Source organism: Thamnophis elegans, chromosome 7 (assembly GCF_009769535.1).
Source record: "Thamnophis elegans isolate rThaEle1 chromosome 7, rThaEle1.pri, whole genome shotgun sequence".
In the NCBI taxonomy this organism is placed as follows: Eukaryota; Metazoa; Chordata; class Lepidosauria; order Squamata; family Colubridae; genus Thamnophis; species Thamnophis elegans.
Window position 1 is genome coordinate 51209352 of NC_045547.1, and position 6056 is coordinate 51215407.

Consider the following 6056-nt stretch of genomic DNA (forward strand, 5'->3'; position numbering starts at 1 on the left):
TGTGTTTCCTCTTGAAACTAAGGCTTAAAAATAAGTACTTGGGCTTATTTTGGGGGAAGTCTTGTTTTTTTTTTTTTTTTTGAGGTACAGGAGGTGGCGAACGTGGTGGTCACCTCATGGCTGCTGGGACCATTCACCGTGGCCTGCAGATCATCTGTTCCAGTGAGGGCCGGGACTTCTGTCTGTCTGGGTGCCTGGAGGTATTTCCAGCACACTCTTGCTAGCCTCAGCCACCAGGAAAACTTGCAGCCTAGGGCCCCTCTGTTCTGCAGCTCCTCTTGTGACTATGGAGCAGGCGTCAAGCACGGTTTGTGCTCTGCCAGGCCTGGAGATGAGTGTTGCTTAGGCTGCTGCTATGATGAGGCAGAAAGCCCAGTCTGTCCTTTCAAGCGATCAAATATCTCTGTGTGTGTGAGACAGAGAGAGAGAGAAATGACAGCATCTGCTGCCCTGGCAAAGGTGAAACTAAGCAGGTGGAGACCCCTGGAGCTCCTCGATGGCCTCCTCACCCCCACCCCACTCAGGGGCGACCCATACATGAAGTGTGAGTATGGGTCGAGGTTATGTCTTTTGCGAACTTTTGGCAGCATGCAACAAAAGTAGCAGCAGTCTTTCTTTCTGTCCCCAAACCCCACCAGAAATGGGTCTTTGTGAGACTCATCGCGCTATCACCGCCTCTTGGAGCAGGACCCTGCAAGGCATGTTGTGGCATTGCACATGTGAATGGCAGCACTGCTGTGAGCTTCATCATACTGATGCAGCTGGTGTCTTGCCACTCGCGGCTGCGCTGGTATGTTGAACCTCTTGGCGGTGCCATCACTCGGACGTACAACAGCACAACAAGCCTCACAGCACGAGGTTCAAGGTTTGGTGTGATGAAGCTCACTGTGGTGCTGCCATTCATGGATGCAATGGCATAACAAGCCTTGCAAGAGGCTGTGGCGGCAGTGCAAAGAGTCTCACAAAGGCTCGTTTCTGGTGAAGTTTGGAGGAGAGAAAGAAAGACCAGGGTCAGCAGAATTCTTTCTTTCTCTCCCAAACTCTGCCAGAAATGATCCTTTGTGAGACTCTTTGCACTGCTGCCACAGCCTCTTGGACCAGGGTGCTGCAAGACTTGTGCCATTGCATGCGTGAGCAGTGGAACTGCTGCAAGGTTCAACATACCAGTGCAGCTACAAGCAGCAGGATGCCAGCTGTACCGTTATGATGAAGCTCACAATGGTGCTGCTGTTCACGGACAAAATGCCACAACAAGCCTTGCAGGGTCCTGCTCCAATAGGCTGTGGCAGCGGTGTGAGGAATCTGACAAAGACTCATGGGGAGAGAAAGACTTCTGCTGCTTTTGCTGCTTTCCTTGCATGCAGCCAAAAGATCGCAAAATGCAGGAAGGTGAAATGTCAAACTCAACCCATACTCACATCTCATGTATAGGTTGCCCTTGAGTGGGGTGGGTGTGGGGAAGCCATTGGAGGAGCCCAACATGGCCCTCGCCGGCTTCAGCTTTGCCTTTGCCAGGATGGTGGGCGCTGTCCCGAATCCTCCCTGCTGCTTGGTGCCTGGCAGACCCAGGTGAAATGGGTGGGTGGAGCGGAGAAGAGAAACAGTGGAGAGGAAACCTTTTCAAACAGTGTTGCCTCCAATTCTTGTTACTCCCCTCCGTTGTTTCTCTTTCCCTCTCTCATTCTCTCTCTCACACCCACAATCATTTGATCATTTGAAAGGGACAGGCTGGGCTTTGTTTCTATCATAAACATGCACTTCCCACAATCTGCCTGTCCTTTTCTCAAGCAGCAGCAGCCAGGTAGAGGTGGTGGTGGGGAGCCAATTCCGATGGGTTGCATGGCTTTCTGCTTCATCGTAGCAGCAGCCTAAGCAACACCCGAGCTCCAGGCCTGACAGAGCACAAATAGTGCTTGCTGCCTACTCCATAGCTACAAGGTGAGCTACGGACCATAGGGGCCCTTGTGGCGTGTTCAGGGCTGGGGCTAGCAAGAGTGCTCTGCAAATATTTCCAGGCACCCAGAGAGACAGAACTCCTGGCCTTTGTTAGATCAGCTGATCTAAAGGGTGTGGTTAAGGGGCCCAGCAGCCATGTTGTGACCGGGGAAGGTGTTGCAGCCCGCCAGCACCCAGCAGAGCTGGGAGCAGATTCGGGCAATGAGGAGGTTGGGGAGGAACATGGGCCAATCCTGGAGTCTGAGGAAGACTTGGATGTGGGCTCTGAGAGAGGACCAAGGCCATCTGATAGTTATTTGCTGCTTCCAGAGTTTCCGGAGTCTGACATCAGTGAGGCAGAACAACAACTGGAGCCTATTCCCAGAATGCACATGTAAGAACAATTAAGAAAACAGGATCAACTTGAGAATAAGGCTTGTAGATGAGGGTTCGGTCCTGTCCCCCCTTCTATTCAATATCTATATGAAGCCGCTGGGTGAGATCATACGCTGGCATGGGATCAAATATCATCAATATGCGGATGATACTCAATTGTATCTGTCCGCCCCGTGCCAACTCAGCGAAGCAGTTGAAGTGATGTGCCAGTGCCTGGAGGCTGTCAGGGTCTGGATGGGAGCGAACAAGCTTGCACTAAATCCAGACAAGACCGAGTGGCTACTGATGTTGCCTCCCAAGGATGGTCCAGACATTCCACCTCTTAGCCTGGGGGGTGAAGTTATACACCCCTCGGAGAAGGCCCGCAATTTGGGTGTCCTCCTGGATCCACAGCTGACGTTAGAACACCATTTGTTGGCTGTGACCAGGGGGGCCTTTGCCCAGGTTCACCTGGTGCACCAGTTGCAGCCCTATCTGGACCGGGAGGCACTTCGAATGGTCACTCATGCCCTCGTCACCTCAAGACTGGATTACTGCAATGCACTCTACATGGGACTGCCCCTGAAGAGTGTTCGAAGACTGCAGCTGGTCCATAATGCAGCCACGTGAGCGATAATGGGTGTACCTAGATACACCCATGTTACACCTATCCTCCGCGAGCTGCACTGGCTCCCCATTGGTCTCTGGACCCGCTTCAAGGTGCTAGTCGTTACTTTTAAAGCCCTACATGGTATTGGACCTGGCTACCTGAGAGACCCCCTCCTGCCATTCACCTCCCAACGACCAATAAGATCGCACAGGTTGGGCCTCCTCCGGGTGCTGTCGACCGGACAATGCCGGCTGGCGGCTCCCCGAGGGAGGGCCTTCTCTGTAGCTGCACCGGCCTTGTGGAATGAGCTACCAGCAGAGATCCGGACCCTTACCACTCTCCCGGCCTTCTGTAAAGCAACCAAGACCTGGCTGTTCTGGCAGGCCTGGGGCTGTTAATTAATATCCAGCCCCACTTGATTTAATGGATGATAGATTAATTTTAATAATTGTATTTTTAAAATGTTTATATGGTTTTACTTTTGTTGTGAGCCGCCCAGAGTGCCAAGGGAGTGGGCGGCATACAAATCTTATTAAAGTTGAAAGTTGAAAGTGGTCGGTTCAAGCTTTGAAAAGTTCTCTTTGACTCTGTGCTAAGTTTGGCCTCACTCTGCATTTGGCAATTAGATCTCTGGCAGCAGAAGGTGGGTGTTTATCAACATTCCCCTGAAAGACTGTGGCAACTCGAGCAGACATCTGTCGGAACCTTCACAGATGTTTGTGAAGCCTTGCGGACTGTTAATTACCATAATTTACAGCCGTATAAATAAAGGAGGGTTTCGGGGACTAAAATTGTGATTTATACTTTCTCCAGAAGCTTAGGTCAGAACAGAAGGGAATGGTGCCTCCTGTGCTGGCCATGCCCACTCCTTCACTAGAGCTTATTTTGGGGGTAAGGCATATGTTCTGACCCCCCCTCATCCCACACCAAAGCACGCAGAGCCAAAGATATTTTAAGGAATTTATTAACAGACAGACAGGTCCTTGGCAGCAATCCAGCACAGACAAGCTTTGGCAGCAATCCAGCACAGACAAGCCTTGGCAGCAATCCAGCCTGCCAAGCTAACACAACAGTTCTCCCACTTTAGTGAATACGTTGACTCCTGCAAAAGGGGCGTGTGCACAAGCATTCCTCTTATAGTCTTGAGAGGAGCCTAATTACCACCAGCTGAGTGCAATTACCTCCTGTAACTGCGCAACTGTTCCTTATGCCTATTAGCTCTTCGGTGCCCGGCATCCAGGAACAACTCATTGCTGACGTCCGGATCACACTCCCTTGTCTCCTCCCCACTGGTTCAAGGCTCAGGCACCTCCTGGTGGCCAACTCTGCGCCCTACTCGGAGTCGGAACCCTGTCCAGGGTCCTCCACATCCTCCAAAGCCGACTCATAGGACCCTCACTGTCAGAGTCTGGTAGCAGCTCCAACGGCTCCTGCTGGGCCACAACAGGCATATGGTTTTTTATGGTTTTATTGGGATTTATATATATTAGGCCCACCCCAAAAATCAGGCTAGGACTTATTTTCGATGTAACACAGTAGGATTTTGCATTTCTAGACTGTTGTCTGAAGCAAACTGAATGTTTTCTGAATTACTGATTTGGATATCTGACTGTAATAATAAATTACCTTTATTCAAAATCAGTGTTTTTTAAAATTTATCCATTTATTGATTTGTTTTTAATTTCCAATGGAAAGTTTTTAGTAGCTCTTCTGTATACTCATTATATCTTGGCTATCACTTTATCAATTCAATGAATGATATATTTGACTTTAAACACTTGTATTAATTTGCAACATAATTATATTAATATATTGAATTTGAAGAGTAATATTTTTGTCATTTGGTTTTAGTAGGAAAACATGGTATTTGTTTAAAACACTTAAAAGACACAATGTATTTTTTCTTTTCCAGAAATGTTCTGCCATTAATCCCAGTTTTGTTTCATACAACTCATCTTAGTACTTGACATGTGTTTGTTTCTTAGGCCAACGTGTAAAACCATTCAAGAACAAAGAGATTTCTGCAGTGCCTGATGACAATTTTTGATATTCCACACACACAAAATGTTTTGTCTCCATGTTTGGAGCAATAGTTGTGATGAATCCTAGTCTTGGTTGGATTCTCCGGAAGGGTTAGAAGATGCATTGATGAGGAGAGAGTCAAAACGTCTGAAAGATGCTCCAGCCTTGATTTATTATCAAACAATAGCAGGTATGTACAAATTCAAGTAGTTGTAGCAAAATTTAAGCTATGAGATTATTTCTTAAACATATTTTATCTGTACTTTCATTAAAGTATTTGTTAAATTGCTTTACACCACTAATGAGGAGACCAAAAGCAATTTAAATAGCAGAACAAAAGCAAATGAAATGTCATAAAATAACTAAATTTCAAGTTGAAAACCTTTAATTATGTTACATTATAAAATCAGGGAGATAAAATAGTTTTCATTTCCCATTTAAATGCCACCATTCCACCTTTGAGATACAATTTTATAATTGAGGTGTTGCTTCAGAAACACCCTCTGTTGCAAAAAGTGAAATGCTGTTTAATTAAAAAATGTAAATCATAGAAAATGTTACATTTCTGATAAGGAAAAGCATTCTGAGGTTACCTGTGGTGTCACTTTAAATATAACATTGTGCAGCTCCCATTACCTACTCAATGTATCTGCTATCAAACAGATGTTGCAGATGTATAGGTTGTACCCTTAGAAAATATTGCTGTCTATGTTGTGCTATTAATAAGTTTATTTGCAATTTAGTATAATTTCTACAAGCCCTTAATGGAACTTTCTTATATGAAGATGTACTCTTCTACATATACAACATATAAATATGTATATCAATGTTTAAACAACACTTTTTACAATTTATAGGATGTTATATTTAACGTGGTAAAATGTGTATCAAGATGTAGTACATAAGTATGGGTCTGCAATGTATTGAGAGTTGTGGTGTACATTGCTTCTTGGGATATCTTTATACTGTGACTGTATGTTCTGGCTTTGGTGAACAGGTTTAGTACAGATCTATAGTTTATTTTGAGAAAATACCAACCCCACCTCCTGTTTCCTGGCAATTATTTCTCCTAGGCTGCTTTTGTCCCATTTAAGATTAAGGTTCCTAACTACCT